At 34.9% G+C, this 23,572-nt stretch overlaps 1 long non-coding RNA gene across 1 annotated transcript; it reads right to left on the reverse strand.

The window, feature by feature from the left end:
• Positions 1-17,834: 17,834 nt before the first annotated feature.
• On the reverse strand, positions 17,835-21,982 carry LOC145516643 (uncharacterized). The gene is made up of 3 exons (XR_014061577.1): positions 21,227-21,982; positions 19,954-20,002; positions 17,835-18,202 (listed from the first exon to the last, which is right to left on the reverse strand). It is a non-coding gene; the product is annotated as an uncharacterized LOC145516643 (long non-coding RNA).
• Positions 21,983-23,572: the final 1,590 nt, after the last annotated feature.

Genomic DNA, 23,572 nt, shown 5'->3' on the forward strand with positions numbered 1-23,572 from the left:
TATATATATGTGTGTAGTTTATATAAAAACAAAGTGGGAGGATTCTTGAAATTTAAAATAAAGAATGTAGACAACTTTAACCTCTAGATTTTAAGAATCTATTGGAGCCATTGAATATTCTGAATATGGACTATAACTATAAATTTCAATGTATAGCAAGTCAACGAATATATTGAAGTGGAAAAAGAAAGAGAAAAGATTTCCAGCACTCTTTTTCTAAGTGTATATAGTCAAATAAAATAAAGAAATCATTGCTCACTTTCATAGCAAAAAGCAAATTCAAATTATACCCTCAAGTGTACATATGTACATGTATTACACACTTTTTAAAATCTGTAATACATTCTGGTTTAAAACAGATACAGACAAGATGAAAATGCAATGAAATACAGCCAGTTAAGAGAATTGTTTTAATCACGCATCTTGTTTCTCAGTTTCCAAATATATATGTGTGTGTAAAAGAAAGTTACCATTAGTTTTAAGTACATTGCACCCAAGATATACTAGTAGTTTTAAGTGTATTGTTAGAAGCAGAAAATTACTTTAAAGCAAAGTTTTCTTCTATAACTCTAACTTATAACATGAGTAATCTCTCTTAATCATGCAGATACAAGTGTAAGGAACTTATTGCCTTAGAAATGGAGAAGAAAATGATCCATTTGAGGGTATTCTAGAGGAAAGGAGCTTCCCAGGTGGCACAATGGTAAAGAATCTGTCTGCTCTGATGCAAGAGAACCAGGTTCAACCCATGGGCAGGAAGATCCCCTGGAGAAGGGAATGGCAACCCACTCCAGTATTCTCACCTGGAAAATTCCATGGACGGGGGAGCCTGGTGGGCTACAGTACAGGGGGCAGCAAAGAATTACACATGACCGAGTGACTGAGCATAAGCCGGCATACTTGCTAGAGAAGAGACTCACCAGCTCACTCCTACATATCAGAGCCAATTGATAGTGGGAGGTCTGGAGATCTGGGTGAAAATAAGTGTGGAAAGATATTCCCTTTCTCTCTTGACTTTTAATTTGGTGTCTGGTGGGACACAAATGTAAAAAACAGAAACAAAAACGAAGCTTCCCTGGTGACTCAGATGTTTAAGAATCTTCCTACCATGCAGGAAACCCAGTTTCTACCCCTAGATTGGGAAAATTGCCTGGAGAGGGCATGGCAACACATTCCAGTATTCTTGCCTGGAGAATTCCATGAACAGAGGTGCCTGGCACAAAACAATGAGGAGAGGACCAGACTGTCTTTAAACTGCAGTCTCTCACAATGATTTTAGGATCACAAGGATTATCTGACGCAAAAACCTTTCCTAGATGCCTGAATTAAGTAAGCTACCCAAGATCACATAAGAAGAAAATAGCAGAGCAGAATCTGAGCCCTACAGCCAGACTCTGGAACCCTAGTCTGAACTAGATGTTTGCATCCAGAAAGCCTCATCAGAAATAGCTATGGTGGAGCACTCTCCAAGCTTCCTTCAAGGCAGATGCATTACCAGTCCCCAGTCAGTAAGTATAGTTTTTTTTTTGTTTTTTTTTTTTGCATCACCAGTCATAGTGATAATGCTCTCCAAACTCAAAAGGTATATATCTGAGTTCCAGCATAATGAGAAAAAGAAAAAAAAAAATAATAAGACTCAACACTATTTTTCTGAAAACTGAATAAGTGTTAGGGTTTCCTGGAATTGTCAAAAAAGGGAGGAATGTTTAATTTGGATGTTATTATTCTAGTTTTAAGTAAAAGAAAAACCAACAATTACCAAATCAGTCTTTCTTGTGAAAACAGGTATAGTGGGTTGAATCGTGGCCCTTGATATATATGCCCATGTCCTAAAACTCCTAGAAGCTGTGAATGTGATCAGATTAGAAAAAGAGGCAGAAGTTAACTAAATTACAGACTTTAAGATGACATCATCTTGGATTTAGAGTTCAGTTCAGTTCAGTCACTCAGTCCGACTCTTTACGACCCTATGTACTACAGCATGCCAGGCTTCCCTGTCCATCACCAACTCTCAGAGCTTGCTCAAAATCATTACCATAGAGTCAGACTTAGAGTAGGATAAACCAAGTAGCCTTCCTCAGTGATCAGTGAAAAGAAATAGAGGAAAACAATAGAATGGGAAAGACTATAAATCTCTTTGAGAAAATTAGAGAAGCCAAGGGAACATTTCAGGCAAAGATGGGCACAATAAAGGACAGAAATGGTATGGACCTAACAGAAGCAGAAGAGATTAAGAAGAGGCGGCAAGAATACACAGAAGAACTACACAAAAACGATCTTCACGACCAAGATAATCATGATGATGTGATCACTCACCTAGAGCCAGACATGTTGGAATGTAAAGTCAAGTGGGCCTTAGAAAGTATCACTGTGAATAAAGCTAGGGGAGGTGATGGAATTCCAGTTGAGCTATTTCTAATCCTAAAAGATGATGCTGTGAAAGTGCAACATTCAATATGCTAGTTAATTTGGAAAACTCAACAGTAGCCACAGGACTGGAAAAGGTCAGTTTTCCTCCCAATCCCAAAGAAAGACAATGGAAAGAATGCTCAAACTACCACATAACTGCACTCACCTCACACGCTAGTAAAGTAATGCTCAAAATTCTCCAAGCCAGGCTTCAGCAATACATGAACCGTGAATTTCCAGATGTTCAAGCTGGTTTTAGAAAATGCAGAGGAGCCAGAGATAAAATTGCCAACATCTGTTGGATCATTGAAAAAGCATGAGAATCCAGAAAAACACTTATTTCTGCTTTTTTTTGACTATACCAAAGCCTTTGACTGTATGGATCACAAAAACTCTGAAAAATTCTTCAAGAGATGGGAATACCAAACCATCTGAACTACCTCCTGAGAAATCTGTATGCAGGTCAGGAAGCAACACTTATAACTGGACATGAAACAACAGACTGGTTCCAAATCGGGAAAGGGGTATGTCAAGGCTATATATAGTCACCTTGTTTATTTAACTTATATGCAGAGTACATCATGAGAAACGCTGAGCTGGATAAATCACAAGCTGGAATCAAGATTGCCAGGAGAAATATCAATAATCTCAGACAAGCAGATGATGCCACCCTTATGGCGAAAGGAAAGAGGAACTAAAAAGCCTCTTGATGAAAGGGAAAGAGGAGAGTGAAAACGTTGGCTTAAAGCTCACCATTCAGAAAACTAAGATCATGGCATCTGTTCCCATCACTTCATGGCAAACAGATGGGGAAATAGTGACAGACTTTATTTTGGGGGGCTCTAAAATCACTGTAAATGGTGACTGCAGCCATGAAATTAAAAGATGCTTGCTCCTTGGAAGAAAAGCTATAACCAAACTAGATAACTTATTAAAAAGCAGAGACATTACTTTGCCAACATAGGTCTATCTAGTCAAGGCTATGGTTTTTCCGGTGGTCATGTATGGATGTGAGAGTTGAACTGTGAAGAAAGCTGAACACCAAAGAATTGATGCTTTTGAGCTGTAGTGTTGGAGAAGACTGTTGAGAGTTCCTTGGACTGCAAGGACAGCCAACCAGTCTATCATAAAGGAAATCAGTCCTGAATATTCATTGCAAGGACTGATGTTGAAGCTGAAACTCCAATACTTTGGCCACCTGATGCGAAGAACTGACTCATTTGAAAAGACCCTGATGCTGGGAAAGATTGAAAGTGGGAGGAGAAGGGGATGACAGAGGATAAGATGGTTGGATGGCATTACCGACTCAATGGACATGGGTTTGAGTAAACTCTGGGAGTTGGTGATGGAAAGGGAAGCCTGGCGTGCTGCAGTCCTTGGGGTCGCCAAGAGTCAGACACGACTGAGCGGCTGAACTGAACTGAAACCAAACAGGACTTCCCAGGTGGCGCAAGTGTCCTTATGAGAGACACACAGACTATAAGACCTGTGGAAGAAAGGTCAGAGAATGAAGTTGTTCACAATTCATAGGAACACCTGGAGTCACTGCCTAAAAAAGGTAAGGAGGTGACTCTCCCCCAGAGCCTTTGGAGGGAGCATTGCCCTGATGTACCTTGATTTCAGTCTCTGACCTAACAAGCAGTGAGAGAATATATGTCTGGTTTTCTTAGGCCACCCAGTCTGTAGTAATTTTACACCAACACTGTTAACATAGTACAACAGGATTAAATAAGAATCATCCATTTCTGATCTTTCTAATATTGATTATAATATTGTAATAAGGGAAATTCTGATCTTGTTGCTTTTTAATTTCTCAAATGGAATGTAAGGGAAACATTTCAGAGTCCTTTGGCGATAAGTCTTTGTACTGTGTGCAACTATTGGATTCTATTTGTTTCAAAAAAGATGTCAAATATTCAGAAGAAACATAATTTTGAAAAACAGAATAAATTCTGTACTTGGCTTTCTGGGTATTGTAGTTTCCTTCTGACTCTTGTTTATTTTGGATGGTTCAGTTCAGTTCAGTTCAGTCACTCAGTTGTGTCAAACTCTTTGTGACCCCAGGAACTGCAGCACATCAGGTCTCCCTGTCCAACACCAACTCCTGGAGTTTACTCAAACTCATGTCCATTGAGTTGGTGATGCCATCCAACCATTTCATCCTCTGTTGTCCCCTTCTCCTCCTGCCCTCAATCTTTCCCAGCATCAGGGCCTTTTCAAATGAGTCAACCCTTCACATCTGGTTACCAAAGTGTTGGAGTTTTGGCTTCAACATCAGTCTTTCCAATGAACACCCAGGACTGATCTCCTTTAGGATGGACTGGTTGGATCTTCTTGCAGTCCAAGGGACTCTCAAGAGTCTTCTCCAACACCACAGTTCAAAAGCATCAATTCTTAGGCACTCAGCTTTCTTCACAGTCCAATTCTCACATCCACACCTGACTCCTGGAAAAACCATAGCTTTGATTAGTCGTACCTGTGTTGGCAAAGTAATGTCTCTGCTTTTTAATATGCTATCTAGGTTGGTCACAAATTTTCTTCCAAGGAGCAAGCATCTTTAATTTCATGGCTGCAACCACCATCTGCAGTGATTTTGGCGCCCCCCAAAATAAAGTCTGACACTGTTTTCACTATTTTCCCATCTATTTGATATGAAGTGATGGGACCAGATGCCATGATCTTAGTTTTCTGAATGCAGAGCTTTAAGCCAACTTTTTCACTCTCCTCTTTCACTTTCATCAAGAGGCTTTTTAGTTCTTCTTCACTTTCTGCCATAAGGGTGGTGTCATCTGCATATTTGTGGTTATTAACATTTCTCCCGGCAAACTTGATTCTAGCTTGTGTTTCTTCCAGCCCAGCATTTCTCATGATGTACTCTGCATATAAGTTAAATAAGCAGGGTGACAATATACAGCCTTGACGTACTCCTTTTCCTATTTGGAATCAGTCTGTTGTTCCATGTCCAGTTCTAACTGTTGCTTCCTGACCTGCATAACAGGTTTCTCAAGAGGCAGGTCAGGCAGTCTGGTGTTCCCATCACTTTCAGAATTTTCCGCAGCTTATTGTGATCCACACAGTCAATGGCTTTGGCATAGTCAATAAAGCAGAAATAGATGTTTTTTTGGATAGGTATTGCCTCCTATTTTGGATAGGTACTGTTTCATAGGACTTCCCTGGTGGTTCAAATGGTAAAGAATTCACCTGCAATGCAGGAGACCCAGCTGCAATCCCTGTGAAGGGAGTATCTCCTGGAGAAAGAAGGAAATGGCAACCCACACCAGTATTCTTGCCTGGAGAATTCCAAGGACAGAGGAGTCTGGTGGGTCCCAGTCCACAGGGTCAAAAAGAGTCAGACATAACTGAGTGACTAACACATATTTTTTCATTCCTTAAAATGTAAATGGTGGCTGAGCACATTCATTTCAACTACATTTCAACTGTAACTTGTATGTCCTTGGGCCACTTGCTTACCTTCTCATAGGAAAACTTTACTCATCTCCAATATAAGCAAGTAAAACTGTCTACCACATAGAGGTTCTTAAAACTAAATAATATAATGCATATACTTGTGTTCTTTGTTATTATTGTTAGGATAATAGTTCTGAAAGGTAGAGTAATGATTGCAAATATAAGTACATGAACAACATTTTAGCAGAGTGCCAAGCATATAACATCAGAGTAAATATTGCTTTTCTTATTATTGCTGTTATCATTTTTATTATTATGGTGCTTCCAATTTGATTTTAAGTGTTTTTCAATTGGAGAAAATTGGGCAAAATTTGTAAGATGGTAATTTATTCTTTGATATTGAAAAACCTATACAGAGCTCATTATAAAGAATTGCACAATTTCAGAGAGAATAATTTATTTTAATGCCTAAAATATATTACTCTTTCATTAAGTAGTTAAAATTTACTTGAAAATGATAAGTAATTTATTTGTTAATAGCTTTTTAAATTTTAATTTACCTCAGGACATCTTTGTAGGTACCTGACAAGGCAAACTGCTTACTCAGGTTAAATAGGAAGAGAGAAGTCTTAAAATATTTTTATTGTTAAGTAGTTTGTTAGGCTCGTTGAAAAAATCTGTGTAATTTATATGGATGTACAACTTTGCTTTCTTTTTTTTCAAATAACTTATGAAATAATTTCTTTATGAAGAACCCTACTGTCAATGGAAAAATTAAGCAGCTCATATTCCTAAAACACAGCTAACAAGGCTCTTCTTTTTTTATTCACAGAATAACCTGTAAAACACTACTAGAAGCTTCAGATATGCTTCAAAGTAGTTGAGAGTAGAGCTATAGCTTGCTGACTATCTACTTTACTTATAAGCATATCTCTCATTATTTGCAATTGCTGGGAAATTGGAAGAAGTTAGAAGTCCTATTTTTCATTAAATAAAATTTCTGTTACTTGATGACGGATTAAAATAGGTTTTTACCCCTCAGTTTTATTATATTTCATTCATATGCCATCTAAAACAAAACATTGGGAACTAAAATCTCATAATTTTGAAGACTCCCTTCATCAATGATATTGACTACTTTTGACAACTCACTTCTAAGCTTTACAGAATATAAATCATAGTATAATGGCCATTTACTCTGTGATCTTTGTACTACTTCAGATTTTCTAGGCCGGCATGTTTATTAGCAGTAAGAACTTTGTAATCAGATGAATACTTTTGAATTTGATGAAAGATTAAAATAATCTTTCTCATTTCAAAAACTAGCTAATGCTACTATCTTCAAGCTTGAACTGTCTCATTTGATTTAAGAATGCATGTAAGCTCATGTATTCATCCCCACAGAAATGCACACACACTCACAGACACACATCACTCACTCTAGAGAATATTCTAAAAGGCAAAACACAATTTTCTCTAACTTTAATATAATTCTGTCCTTAAATGAATAAGTTATCTCACTGACTAGCCATGATTTATTGTTTTATTTTCCTAAGATTTCAGAAATAATTATGTGTAGTATCCTTCTAATTAATAGAGGTAGCATATAGTTTTGTGGAAGAGTTTTTAGTTCTCCATGCTTAAATCCTGTACTGCACCAGAGATATTCTTTTTCTTTCTTCTTTTAGTGCATGTAGCCTTATTTTCAATACTTCACTATAGAACCCTATAGCCATCATCACTTCACCTGTCACCAAACTGTAGAGTAAGTAAGAGATTAGGAAAAAAAAAAAAGACTACTGCAGTTTTGTAGACATCAGTGATATAACTCAGATGATTTGCAACATGCAGTGACCTCCATAAGCTCCGGGTAACCTGGGAAAGTATCACTGTACTAACATGAATAATTGAATTGTCAAATTAGATTCATATGAGTCAAGGACCTTGCCTGGGATCTAGCCTTGTTAATAATTTCAAGTGTACCAAGAATCCAGGGCCATTGTCAAATAAGCAAATGTTCAGGAAATCCAGGGCAGCTTCCCATATCCTTCTGCTTCTCATTAGACACATGCTTTCTGACTCAGAGTAAATGAAGTCCCTAAATGAGCTCTGTGGATAATCTTTCACTATGAGAACCAGTAAGTTTTGAGACATCCTTTTTTTGCATCCCAGAGAGCTATGTAGCTTATGTGACATTCTTCAGAGATTCATGCCTTATAAATCCATAGATTCTAGGTCTGTTTACATAAAAGCAGTGCTAAACTGGGATCATTCTGCTCAGAGAAATCCACAGCTAGTACTCTCTTCCTAACAAATACCATTCATCTATTTACTAAAAGAGCTGTTATCAGTATGTTTATAAGGAGATTAGACCACATCTACTGCTTGCTTGTTTTCTGCTGGAATACTCTTCTTCTATAAACTGGAGAGAAATGAATCAGAAGCCAACTGATTTAACTCCTTCTTTCTCAGTCTAATTAAGTAAAAATACTTCTTACTGTATAGACTAGCCTCATTTATATTGGCTCTGAATTCTATTGGAGGATCTACCTTCAATACAGGAATCCTCTCTAAACCAGAATATGTCTCACGAGAGTGATATCTGCCTATGGACTTGTATGTTGCCACATTACTAGGTTGGTTGCATCAAAATAGTTAAGATAATACCACTGAAAACAGAATAGTGCTTGAGGTATGGCTTTCTAGAGCACCAGACTCATTTGGACTTCAGAAATGACTATGTCAAGGGAGATAAGATTATTTGGAATACCTTTATATAAGACTTCTTACTGACAGTTTGGAATTATAAGTATTTAGGAATCTATCATTTAAGAAAATTGTATCTCAAACTAGATTGGAGATTTTCATATATCTTAATAAAAGTAAATTTTGGGTAGATTTACTGAATTAACATTAATCATATTTTAGAATTATGTGAAGGATATCTATTTTACCTTTCATTGCATTTAATATTATCATGAGGAACATGAACAAGTAAATCCAAAATCTGATTATTCATATATATTAGTTGATTTATTATCTAGTTGACTATCCACATATGTCTATAAAATGTATTTAAGTAGAACTGTTTAAAAAATACAGGTAGAGATGTAACTTTTAGTTTCAAGTTGACTTATATTGAGATTAAAATAATATAATCTAGGAAACAACATACAAAATAAAAATAAACTAATTTTTGTTTTTCTAGAACTTAGTCCACACATACATACTTGCAATCTTTCTGATACCACTCCTATGATCCCTATTACTTTTCTGCTCACACTATAGCTTCTTTTCAACTTTTCAAAATTCCTGAACAACATTACCCACTCTGAGATGCTCCAATGTTTAATGTCCCTTCCTCTTGGCTGCATGAATAGTTTTTAAAAATTCCAGGTTTAAAATGACTGTACTTTAAGAGTGAAGAAGGAAAATAGCTATGTTAAACCAGAATCCCCTTTAGAAGAATGGGAATGGAAAGGTGGAACCCTTGAATTTTAATAATACTGGCTCATGACATTTTCCACAGGTCAGTGTTTCCAGATCAAATTATGTCAAATTTCAAATTATGTCATCTATCGTGTGCTCAAATTATGAACAAGTTTCATGTGCATGAGAAATAAATTACAGGCCCAAGGAACACTTATTATCATTGATCTTACCCTGCATAATATCACACATATTACAATGAAATGAATTAACTGTACTTTTAAACTACAAGAGGTTAATGGCAAGAGGTTATTTATAATTTTGTTTTAAAAGTTATTTTAGTTTATATTTAATTTACCATTGATACAATGGGTCTGCAAAAATTCGTTATATCAGACAATCATTGAGAACTGAGTTTTTTGAGCAAAATATTTTTTTTTTTACTTATAATTATATGGTATGAACTTTACACATTAAAAAGTATACAAGTCTTCTAATTTTCTCTAGACAAGCATTATAGCTATTGAGGTGTTGCTTTTTCTTCTTATAAATCATTTGTCTGAGGAAAAATGGATTTTTATAGGACCAATAGCATTTGCATTTAATTACTTTCCTTTCAAAGATAAATACATTATTTGTTCTAGGAACTGCACTGTACAACTAAAGCAAGGGCAGAGTCACCTTCAATAACTCAAGTACTACTTTTACTCTTTTGATGTGTTCTTGAAAATGGCAGAGATTTCGTGGTTGAACACCAGAGTGGTCTCATTTTGTGCTTAGTCAGCTAGATTAGAAGATGTGTGGTGTACTCTGTAACCCAACTTCTTAGATTTCCTTCAGAGTCACCCAATCATATTGAGAAAGTTTCTCTGTTTCTCAACAGGTAGAATGATACTGCAACAAGTGAGATATATGTAAATTTCAGCTCTCTACATTCATCCAAATGGTATAGGAAACAGTTTCATTAGCATTCCTTCTTTCTGTAAGTTATAGATATCTTATATATATCTTACAGATACCTTATAGATATAGATTCAAATTCTTATAAATTTAAATTCACCTTTTTTCTTTGTCTTATGTAGATTTACTATGATTACAATTTGAATTATCCTTAAGATTATATAGGACTTCCCTGGTAGCTCAGACTGTAAAGAATCTGCTGCAATGCAGGAGATCTGGGTTCAATCCCTGGGTTGGGAAGATTCCCTGGAGAAAGGAATGGCAACCCACTCCAATACTCTTGCCTGGAGAATCCCATGGGCCAAGAAACCTGGCAGGCTACAGTCCATGAGTTTGCAGAGTCAGACACAGCTGATAATATAAAATCAATGTTGTTTACAACTGCTTGATTGTAGCTAACTCCAACAGCACCTTTCACATCTTCCAGGATACATTTCTGGCTTCCATATTGGAAAAAAAATCTTATATAATTTCTGTTGCTAATTTCAACTTCAACTCAATGATTACTTCCCTAGAATTAAAATTTCATAAAATTCTGGTAACAAGTAGTTTGATCCAATTGTTTCAAAGTCATTCTTATTTTAAGACTCACAGTTGTGGTCATATCTTCCAATCTTAATCATTGCATCTGAAAAATAATATGAGTCTATACTGGGAAGGTCAAGTATAGACCTCCTTTTGACAACCCAAAAAGACTTTTTTTTTGCTGAAGAAATGCTGTAACTGTGGAATTTTAAAATCAATTTATCTGACCCAAATCAAGTGGCTGTGAAAGCTGAAAACTAAGTTCTTCTGAAACAGGAAGGAAGAGATCCTTCAAATTATAGCTAAGAGTCAAAAGCTTCCAGTAATTCAGACTCAGAAATATTTAGAGGCTGAGTTGAGGGAGAGAAATGTTGCTTTTTATATTCTTCTTTAATGTTCATTCTATCTCTAATATGCTTTGATAATCATATATGCAAGTTATATTAAGAAGGAAAGATAGAAACAAATTATAGCTAAGTAATTATCTTTGCACTTTGAAAACTAACCTAAAATATATTTTTAAATTTTTCTATTCCTGAAAAATAATAACTGAAATATACTATGTTTAAGCTAAGGGGATGTCTTTGTTAGAATTCTGTAGAATAAAAACTATATTTTAATGTAGTGGAAGACAGAAAATATGTACTAAAATATGCCAACCTTTAAACGTTTTCACTAATAACCTTCCTAAATCCTATTGATATATTTAGCCACATAAGGCTCAGGTTTTTCTGAGCAATGAGAGTTTTATAAGAACATTTCTCTGTACTCACATCTTCTACCTCTAAAAGATATTCATACTGAATGAAATTATTATCTCTGGCTGGAGTCATCGATGAAGCATTGTTGGATGGATTTTTTTATTGGATTAAACTTGGATCTGACTCCTTAATCCTACAGAATAAGTCAGATTTTGCCATCTTGAATAATAAGGTAGAGTGAGTTATATATAATGGGGAATAATCTGAGAAAATAGAAATATTATACATAATTAATAATTACAAGCACATTTGTATATCTCAGATGTGTTTGGGAATCAAATCTTTGAGTAAAGCAGTAAAACAGAGCCCTGTGTGTCAAATAAAAAGCTTGAATAGCCTGTTAGGAAATTGTTTTAAAGATCAAGTGACCAGAATAGTGTTGTAACTACATATACATTCAAGAAAGACAGCCCTAATGCACTGTAAAAGGAAAGTTTAAACTATATGCCTTTTGAAATTTTTTTCTTTTTTACATGTGTGTGTGTGTACAAGTTATTCTAAATATTTTAGCCATATCATTGGGGAAGGGAAAATAAGGTATATCTATGTTGCATCCACCATCTTGAAATACGAGAATGAAATAATTTGCCTTGCATTGTGATATGTATATAATATTTTATATACAATAACATATATTGTATGTATAACTATAAATAATGCTTACTTTGAAATTCCCCAGACATGATTGCACAAAAGACTTCCAATTGTACAAACTATTTCTAAAATGTATGAAGCTGAGCAGTAAATAATAATCTATTCCATTAAGATATAGTTCCAAAAATAATTTTTACTTGCTTATTATTTGACAGAATTAAAGGATAATTTTGAAGCTTTGATTTTGAAAATGTGAAACTAATCATTTGCTAATACTTTAGCTGTTTTGGAGTTATTAGTTTTGAAGCTCTCTTGTTAAGCAGAGACTATAGTCACTGATTCTCATCTGCTGCTGCTGCTGCTGCTAAGTCGCTTCAGTCATGTACGACTCTGTGCGACCCTATAGACGACAGCCCACCAGGCTCCACCGTCCATGGGATTTTCCAGGCAAGAGTACTGGAGTGGGGTGCCATTGCCTTCTCCTAGATTCTCATCTACCTAGTCACATTTAGTAAATACTGCTGTAGTGTGTGTAAAGATGCTTAATCCAAGTCTAAAACATCTTCTATTCAACTGGAATGTTCCCAGTATAATCTACTCGTAATGATTTTGCTGCCCATTCTCTAGCCCTGGAGGTGGTTTTTGAAAACTAATTAATTAAACATGAGTTCTTCTGAACTTTGAAAATCTCCTTATGAAATCCCCAAAGAATTCCTAGAAAGCAAAGTAATATATGGAAAATCTGCATTATACAGTCAGATTATCAGCAGAATGTGAAGGTTATATTTAAATCTTTACCTAATGCAGAATATTCTAGTCTTTGATTGACACCATCCAAGCAAAAGATTTGACAGATGCCAATATAAGGTTAAATTGTCTTTTTTCACTCTCCATTCAATAAGAAGTTTTCAGTGATAACTAATTTTATGAAAGTTAACTCTGAAATTTTTTTGCTTTTACCTAGGGAAAAGAACGTCATAATAAAACTAATGGGTTTTTCTTAAAGATAATGTAGAAGGCATGTATAAATATGTGTGTGTGCATGCGTGTGTATGTGCACGCGTATGTGTGTGTGTGCTTGTGCTCAATCACGTCCAACTCTTTGCGACCCCTTAGACTGTAGATCACCAGGCTTCTCTGTTCATGGAATTTTGCAGGCGAGAATACTGGAATAGGTAGCCGTTTCCTACTCCAGGGGATCTTCCTTACCCAAGGATCAAACCCACATCTCCTGTGACTCCTGCATTGGCAGGCAGATTCTTTACCACTGAGCCACCTGGAAAGACATGCATATATATAAAATGTCCACTTGAACACATTCACAAAAAAGAGACTTTTTACAATTAACTTTTATATGGTAAATATTGCAAATAAAGTTCTTTAAATATACAAAGTGCAGTTTTACCTAAGGAGTCAATCCATTACCTATGTGAATGAATGTGTCAATATTAATTTTGCTATATGGATGTAGATTAATATGATGTATCATTTTGTTTATATTAGTTTATTTTGAAAGGATGAGAAGATGTTGAGAAGTTTGAAATTTTAATTTATCTCCTTAATCCATGGGATTTTTAACCCTAATCTACCTGTCTTCTGTACAATTATTAGATCCAGAGTTGGCAGGGAGTAGAATGTCTTAACCAGACAATTTGCAGTCTGTCTGCTTATATAATATGAACAGTTGGAGTTAGAAACTATATATGTGTTTAATTCCTTTTACTGTTTTTTCTTGTACATTTCAGTACTCATAAATAAGCCAAAATGAGTTGAAAAATAAAAATGAGTATCCTTCTAAAGTACACAGGATTAGAAAAAGAATCTTCAGAATAATAGCACAAAAAAAAAAAAGAAAAACAACTTGGCAAGTTAAAACTGCTGGAGAAGACAACAAGAGTAGTAAATAATCAAAAGCTTAATGAGATTCAATTACATATCATAAATTATTTCCTAGACCTAAAGGCTAATTAATTTAATAGATAAAGTAATCACCCTTGAGTTCTGACTTAGTAGCCTTGAACTCTGAGGCCAAGGAATAGCTCAAAACAGAATAAAATGACATAAAAAAGAAAGAATGAGGAAAATGATTAAAGATTTTGTGAAAATATCCAATACATTTGACATAGGAGCAACTGATGTTTCAGAGATAGGAAAAGAAATGGTTAATAAAAAAGAGCACTAATTAAGTACATAATGGAAGATTTTCCCTAATTGAAGAAAGATGTCACCTTTTACACTGAAGCAAAACTGAACCAGACTGATGGTGGGGGAGAGGGAGGGTGCTGGAAAGACTGCAACCCACTCTTGAGAGAAAAATAAAATACCAACTTCTAGGATAAAGCAATAAATTAACTTTAGAGGATAACGAATCAGGCTGCCACTAGAATTCTCAACTGCTATATAAAAGTTAGGAAAGGGGACATAGTTTATTAAAATAAAGCAAGATTGTCAGGAATCCTATGTTCACCTAAATTAGCATTCTCCCATCAAGTAAGTATTTATAAGTAGACAATAATTCAAAGACTCAGTCATCTATGTGTGTCTTATGAAGAGAGTGCTTGAGAAAACCCCTTAACCAAACAAAAAATGGTGCAGAACATATACATAATTATAAGTTTATAACCAGCTGTATAGTGTATCAAATCAATGCTAAATCCAATTTAGTTTTTAGTTTTAGGTGTTAATAAGTATAGACAGACTAAGGGATAAATCGAATTAAGCTCTAACATGTAATTTTAATATTTTAGCATTCCTTCAACCAGATCACGTTTTTGTAATATATAATCCCTAAAAGCATATATATAAAAACAAATTGATGCAAAATTTCAAATAGAATAAAGCCATCATAACTGATGAAAATTATAAAAAAATTTACTACATAGCACTTATCTTTAAAAATTGATATGTTTCACTCATAAAAATTGTCAAAAAATGTAAAGATGTTGTCTTTTTAAGTTTCTTAAAGCTCAAGAAAATGCAAGTATAGTTTAGGAACTATAATGCATTGCATCTTAATATTATTTTATTTTTTGTTGCTTACAGTGAAATTCTGAGGGACAATTGAACTGTTAACTGTTATAATTTTGTCAGAAGAAAACAAAACTTTTAGTGCAATTGTTATTAATTTCCTTAAATGGGAATAATTAAAGAAAAATCTTGTTTTTTCCGGGGTGTATTTTAACCTAAATATTGAGATTTTTGTAGTAGTCAAATTTAAAATGATAAACAAGTAATAATACAAAAGGAAATACAATTTTGACTTTATAGATGAAAATAATTGATTCGAAACTACTATCTTTTCAGCTATTAATTTTCATAACAAGAATTTAAAAGACCATATCTAACTGCTAACTGAAGAAGGAGCAATATATGAACATCATTTCAACTAGAAATCTGAATTGTAAACTGACTGTAAAGTGGTGGAATATGGACCATACTAACCCTGAAGATGTGTTTGGCTCAATCTTTTTAATTAATTAATTACAATTAATTTAATTAAATTAATTTAAGTAATAATTTTAAAATAAAAATGAGTTTGTGCCATATAAAACAAAAATTATATAATGCTCTTGATAAAAGTGATTTATCAGGTAACAAATCTGAATTCCTAATGAAAGGCAAGAATCAATGTTATCCATGTGGTAAACAACCAGCCCTCTACTCTACTTTTCCATCATTTACACCAGTCCTTATCATGTTCCTAAGTTAAACTCACACTATCAAATATATTTATTACCATGCATTCATGCTAAGTTGCTTCAGTGTGTCCAACTCTTTGCAACCCTAAGGACCAGAGCCTGTCAGGCTCCTTTGTCCATGGGATTCTCCAGGTAAGAATACTGGAGTGGGTTGTCAGGCCCTCCTCCAGGGATCTTCTTGAACTTGCTATCAAACTCACATCTCTTATGTCTCCTGCATTGGGAGGCAGGTCCTTAAACATAAGCACCACCTGGGAAGCCCTTTTATTGTCATAATCACATTCTATTATCTAGGGAAAAGTTAGGTAAAATTTCCTCGGGTCCACAGTTTTATAAAAATTATAAATATGGCATTTGACTCATAGGTCTTTCTTAAATTAAAAAAATAAAAATCACAAGATTCTTGAAGGAAAGAATGCATTGTGTGTTTATGTGAAAACACATCTTTACAAAGAAATTCAAATTAAATGCCTTTATTAGGCAAACAAGTGTAAGAACTGTAAAAGTTATTTAAAGAATTATGAATTCATAAATGAACTAAAACTTTATTTTTCAACAAAAATAATGTTTCTAAGTAGAAAATGGTGTACTTGGTTTTAGAAGTGTTATTATGAAATATTCTCAGATTACAAATCTGTTAAAGATCATGTATTTGATACAATACAAGTGCTACATGCGACTTAAAATGCAAATCTATCCAAAATGACTCTTCATCTATGTGTGAAAAATTTAGCTGCTTGCAGTATTAGTTTTTTGAAAAAAAAAATCTTTTTTCACTTTCTATTATTTGTCGAGAACACGAATGTAAATATTACTACTCAGTTAGGTAAATGTATTCACGTTGTTCACTAAATTTTGGTACCTGTGGCAAGCACAATATTAGGAAATGATGAATTTATTATATTATAAAATCTTAAAGATGTGTTAATATGGCCATTCTTAGCCACTTGACACTTCCTATTTAAGCAAATAAAAGCACTGAAATTTCACAAAAAAACTTTAAGTTTTAATACGACAACTAATAATACCAGGCAGGAAAAGAGAATGTTTTTTAGAAAATCAACATACAGAATATTATGCCTAAAACACTGAAATGCAGGAGGAAGGGGAGTTGGGCAAGTAATCACTCATAACCACCAGGGTATATCTTTGGCTATTTTCACTAGAACAAAACAAAAAGACTTGTAAAGTGCTGGAGAAGACTCTTCAGAGTCACTTGGACAGCAGGGAGATCAAATCTGTCAATCCTAAAGGAAATCAACCCTAAATATTCATCTGAAGGACTGATGCTGAAGCTGAAGCTCCAATATTTTGGCCACCTGATGAGAAGAGCTAACTCATCGGAAAATACCCTGATGATAGGAAAGATTGAGGGTATGAGGAGAAGAGGGTGACAGAGGATGAGATGATTGGATGGCCTCATTGACTCAATGGATATGAGTTTGAGTAAGCTCCAGGAGATAATGAAGGACAGGGAAGCCTGTTGTGCTGCAGCCTACGGGGTTGCAGAGTCAGACATGACTGAGCAACTGAATGACAACAAAGATATAATAATGCTCATAGTTTAATGCCCGAGATGATTCATAATTAGTAACAACACATGTGGTTAGTTTTAGGGCCAAAACACTTGTTACAACTAACTGGTTTTCTCATTTATGACTTTGTAATTTGTGCTGGCCTCTCTGGGGCATCCTCAGCTCAGTAAATATGTATTGTCATGTTGGGTAAATAATTTTGAAATTTTTGCCAATTCTTGCTAGCTTTTCCAAATAGTTTGTTAAATTTCATTTTTGTTATAGGTAGATCCTGTATATTCTCTGTTACTTTTTTGGCTGGAATCTTCTGTTGACTACAACTTGAAACTGGTACAACTCATTTTGTTTTCTATCATCTCTCTAGGAGTGAGCTTTTGAAGTATGTCTTTAGAGTATAGCAGCAAAAAGAACAAGTAAGCAGGGTGAGCATTATTAAAAGAACAATCAATTTCAACTATGGTATTAAACTGAGAGTTATAAATACACCAAGAAAACAAATAAGACTTCATGACATAAAGCATTTAGTATATATTTAAAAAAGGATCCTAAACAACCCAAGGAAAACAGTTCAAGCAAACCTTTTCTGATACCTCTGACTCAGTTTTCTGTCATTAATTCTTGTCTGACAGTTTGGGGTCAGCAGGTCACCACTCAGTCATCTGCTTGTTTTGATGCTTTTGAGTTTCTGTTCTGTGCATCAACAATTCATCCACTTTTGTACAGATGGAGTGCTGCAGATCTTGATTCTTAGAATCCTAGGTACTGCTCTTTATTTTGAAGTTCTAAAGCTCTATTCGTTAGATGTTTCCTTCGGAGGAATTAATAATTGGCCTCTGGTGTATTACAGGGAGCCTCAGGCAAGGTGAGAGAGAACAGAAACTACCTAGTAACGAAATAATGGATGGGTTGTGTTGTTATTTTGTGTTTTTTACTACATTCACTGACAATATCTGAATAACATAGAGTAGAATCCTCTATTGGAGTAAATATATGGATATAACTCTAATTACTTTTAAAGACAAGGGTTTCGATCTGAGACCATATTATGACTTGAAAGAATTAGCAGATCTCTAGAGTATTTCATTACATCCTAAAAGGTTTGAGCAACAATCACCACTGGAAGATATTTTAGACTAGCAATAATATTTTAAAATGAAATATTTATAAGCAATTTTTATTGTAATTATTTGTTTACACCTAAATATTCATATGTCACTATAATAAAAAAAAAGAAGGGGTAAAAATAATTGAACCATAGTCTAAATAATACTTAACCTATATAAAATTAGCTTAGAAATATTGATCTTGCCTCTTCAATTTCATTTGAGAGACTTCCCACATTGGATGTCCAAAAAAATAGGCAGGCTTCCAATACTTTTGAGTTAATGTAAAACAAATGAAGCACAATACAAATACCTATTTATTTCTATTTTCCTTCCTTTTATAAAATGAAGAAGTACATTTTGGATGCTGAATAGCAGTTATATGGGTAGCATCTAATAAAATGTATTTGCCAAGGAAACCTCAAGAGTTTATTCTTCCAAATTTAAAAATCTGTGACTGATTGCAAGTCACATAATTTGTATCATCAGGGAAATTTAGGAAAAATATTTATTTGTATTGACATATTAAAATTTTCTGATCTCGAGGGGGAAATATTTTGGAAAAAACGTCATTCAACCAAGTGAAGATTACTGGTACCAGTATATAAGAACTATAACTTTGCATAATTCCTTAACCAGCATTATAGTACAACATGAAAAGTAAGCAGAGTGTAGTAAATCAGAAAGAGAAAAGCAAATATCATATATTAACACATATAGGTGAAATCTAGAAAAGTGGTACAGATGAACATATCTGTAGGGCAGGAAAAGAGATATGGATGTAGAGAATGGACATGTGGATGTGGGGCAGGGGAGAGGGGTGGGTGGGATGAATTGGGAAATTGAGACTGACATATATACACTACTATGTGTAAAATGATGGTCAGTGGGAACCTGCAGCATTGTGCAGGGGGATCAGCTCAGTGGTATTTGTAATGTAGATGGGTGGTAGAGGGGGTGAGAGGAGGTATAAGAGGAAGGGAATATATGTATACATATAGCGATTTGTTGTACTGCAGAAACCAACACAACATTATAAGGCAACTATGAAAAAAATGTGAAAGTCTGTTGCTAAGTCATGTTCAACTCTTCGTGACTTCACAGACTACTGCCTGCCAGACTCCTTAAACATGGCAGAAAGTGTAATAACCATTAAAATGTTCAGTTCTCCCAAAGTAATGATTTTTTTTTTAATGATATGAGAAAATCAACATGAATTTGAGCAAACTCCGGGAGATAGTGGAGCACAGAGACTCCTGATGTGCTGCAGTTTAGGGAGTCTCAAAGAGTGGAACTCGACTTAGCAACTGAACAGCAAATCATACATAGTCAAAAGAAACAAGGAAGCAGAAATTAAGTGATTTGAGAACTGAGAGTAGATGTACAGGTAAGAGAATAAAGGGCTTCCCAAGTGGCTCAGTGAGTAAAGAATCCACCTGCAATGCAGGAGACACAGCCAAATGTGGGTTTGATCCCTGGATGGGGAAGACCAACTGGAGGAGGGCATGGCTAGCCACTCCAGTATTCTTACCTGGAGAGTCCCAGGGACAGAGGATCCTGGCAGACTACAGTCCTTGGGGCTGCAAGAATTGGACACAACTTAAGTGACTGAGCATGCCCAAGGAAATAGGAAATAAAACATTTATTACCTGAGTAGAATACAGAGAAGAAAATGGATAATTATGTGCTCTGCCATTTGGAGAGCAGATCATAGTTCAGGATGAGTTTTCTATTCCTTTGCACTGTCTGTTGCCTCACTTATGTTGTATTCTTACTTTATTTACTGATATCAGTGTACCATTATATGTATGTATTTAAATGCACATGTAATCATAATAGGCTTCCTTCCTGTCTCGGACAGTAAAGAATCCACCTGCAATGTGGAAGACCTGGGTTTGATCCCTGGGTTGGGAAGATGCCCTAGAGGAGGACATGGCAACCCACTCCAGTATTCTTGTCTGGAGGATTCAATGGACAGAGGAGCCTGGGGGGCTACAGTCCATGAGGTCCCAAAGAGTCAGACATGCCTGAGCAACTAAGCACAGGACCTAATCATAATATACCATGTTAATGTTAATATTATCTTTCAAATTTTAATTTTAAAGAAAACTGACTCTATTAGCCTAATACAATGCATGTTTGATTGATTTTGATATTCTAATAATTATACAAAGATCAAAGCATTTTATATGCAATGAAGAAATAAGAACCCAGGTCTCCCACATTACAGGCAGATTCTTTACCATCTGAGCCACTAGGAAAGCCCAAGAAAAAAAAGTTTGCACATAATTAAATATCTTGTACTCCTTAAGAATATTTATTCTCTAATTACTTCAAGGTCTTAGGTGTAGTAGTAGGTCTGTAAATTGCATGATGTATGACATCATCTGAAGTTTAAAATAAAAATATTTTTATAATTATATATTTTATTTTACTTGAAACACATATTTGAGCAAAATTGGTGGCTCTTTAAATTTGAAAGATACAATTTTCCTGTGTGTGTGTTGTGGCATTCTTACTCATATACCCACCCTCTGAGCTTTCTTTTGCTCCTGAGGGGTAAATGACTTTTGTGTTTGTAGCCCAAACTTTATTAATGTGAGAGATTCTATTCCTATTGTGCGTTCTTATCAATAAAAGCTCTCAAAGTGTCGATCATAATAGGATTTATTTTTAATCCTTTTCATTTTGCAATTCATGTTTTAGGTTGTGTAACTGTTTCTTATGTGTCCCAAGGGGTCAAGGTGGTTACCATGGCCGACAGTATTCACGCTATCACCACAGCTGCCATATTTTCAGCTTACCTGTTATAATCAATCTTGAACTTCTGCTTAACTTCAGACAGCAGCACTGGCCATTCCAGGCAATGACCTGAGTTTCCAAATAAATTTACTCTCCATTTCCTTGTGTATGAGCCATTCTGGAAGCCTCTGGAGGCTTCCCCTTTCTAGATACACTCTATCTGCTCACTTATGTTTGCTATTTATATGAAATATCTTTTTCCTAGATTTTCGCTTTCAACCTATGCATGGCTTTGGATGTAAAGCGAATCTCTTGTACACATCAAATAGTTGGATCCTATTTTTGTAATCCATTTCTCCCAATCTATGTCTTTCGATTCAAGAGGGTAAATCATCTGCAGTAATGCGTAATAGTTCAGAACTTTAATCCATTTGAAGTAACTACTAATAGATAAGAAACATGCTATTGTCATTTTGTTATTAATTCTGTCTTAGAGCTTTTTGTCTTCCATTTCCTCCCTTATAGATGATCTATGGGTTTAGTTGATTTTTTGTGGTGATACATCCTGATTCTGTTCTCATTCCTTTTGTGTATGTTCTATAGATATTTTCATTGTGATTATCATTAGTAAGTATAATATTCTAAAATTGTAGCAATTTATTTTAAGCTGATACTAACTTCCATCACATAAAAAATTCTATTCTTTTACAGCCCTTCTTTCCTGTTTGTGGTACCAATGCCACAGATTATATCTTTATATAGTACATATCCATTACTTTGTGTGTGCCAAGTCATTTCAGTCATGTCCAACTCTTTGTGACCCTATTGACTATACTCTGCCAGGCTCCTCTGTCTATGGGATTCCAGGCAAGAATACTGGAGTGGGTTGCCATGCCATCCTCCAGGGAATCTTCGAGAACCAGGGACTGAACCCACGTCTCTTATGTCTCCTGTATTGGCAAGTGGGTTCTTTACTTCTAGAGTGACTTGGGAGGGTAATTTATAATTATTTTTTCAGTTTTGCTTTTAAGCTCTTATAGATTATTAAAAAGTGGAGCACACCAACATTATGATAATACTGCTTTGACATTTATCCATGTATTTACAGTTTTGTTTTTTTTTTTTTTACTGGAAAAAAAATTTCTGAAGTTTTTTTTGTTTTTTATATTTTTACATGGTCTTGAATTATTGTGTAGCATTCTTTCAGTTCGGGCTTCCCCAGTAGCTGGTTGCTCAGTGGCAAAGAATCTGCCTGAAATGCAGGAGCCACAGGAGATGCAGGTTGGATCCCTGGGTCAGGAAGATCACCTGAAGGTGGGCAGGGCAACCTACTCCAGCTTTCTTTCCTGAAGAACCCTATGGACAGAGAAGCCTGGAAGGCTACAGTCCACTGGGTCACAAAGAGTCGGACATGACTGAAGTGACTTAGCACACATTCTTTCAGTTCAACTTGAAGAACGTGCTTTACTATTTCTTATCAGGCAGATTTAGTGGTACTAAATTTCCTTAGCTTTTGTTTATTAAAAATTTTCTTAATTTTTCCCTCACTTTTGAAGGATGCTTGATTTGATTTTGAATATTGAGTTTTCCTTACAGTATTTAAAATGTATCACACACTGACTTCCAGCCTGCAAATATAATGCTGAGAAACTCATTGATAATCTTACTGTTAAATACTTTGTATTTAACAAGTGAGTTTTTTCTTGCTATTTTCAAGAATTCTCCTTTCATGTTTGACATTCAGCAATTTGATTATAATATGTTTCTCTGTCGGTCTTTTGGGGTTTATCCTATTTGGATTTTGTTGAAATTCTTAGATTTATATATCCATGTATTTTCTCAAATTTGGAAAATTTGTGGCACAGGATAAACTTTTACAAATCATTATTAAATAATAAGAACATCTTTCAGTTTTATTTAAATTGTTTTATGTCAAAATGATTTTTACTTACATGAATGCATTTAATATCAGCATTGGTACAAAGAGTATAATGAAACGTGATTTGTTCGCTTATTCAGGTCTCCCTGAATAAGAAATATTTGAATATATGTATATATTGAACCTTGAATATGTATATATTGACCCTTGTATATACTGACCTTTGAACAACACAAATCCATTTAGACAGATTTTTTTTCAAAAAATATCTATAACATTGGGTGATCCATGGGTGGTTGAATCTGCAGATTCTGCTCCAGCTGAAGATCTGAAGGGCCAATAGTAAAGTTACAAGTTGATTTTCCACCAAGTGGAGGGTGGGTTCCCCTAACCCACTCCCACAACCCACACTCCATGTTGTTCAAAAGTAAATTTTATGTATAGGATGTGTGTGGATGTTAGATGCTCAGTCGTGTCTGACTCTTTCTGACCTCATGGACTATAGCCCACCAGGCTACTCTGTCCATGG

Source organism: Giraffa tippelskirchi, chromosome 8, assembly GCF_054371585.1.
Source record: "Giraffa tippelskirchi isolate mGirTip1 chromosome 8, T2T-mGirTip1v1.2.pri, whole genome shotgun sequence".
In the NCBI taxonomy this organism is placed as follows: domain Eukaryota; kingdom Metazoa; phylum Chordata; class Mammalia; order Artiodactyla; family Giraffidae; genus Giraffa; species Giraffa tippelskirchi.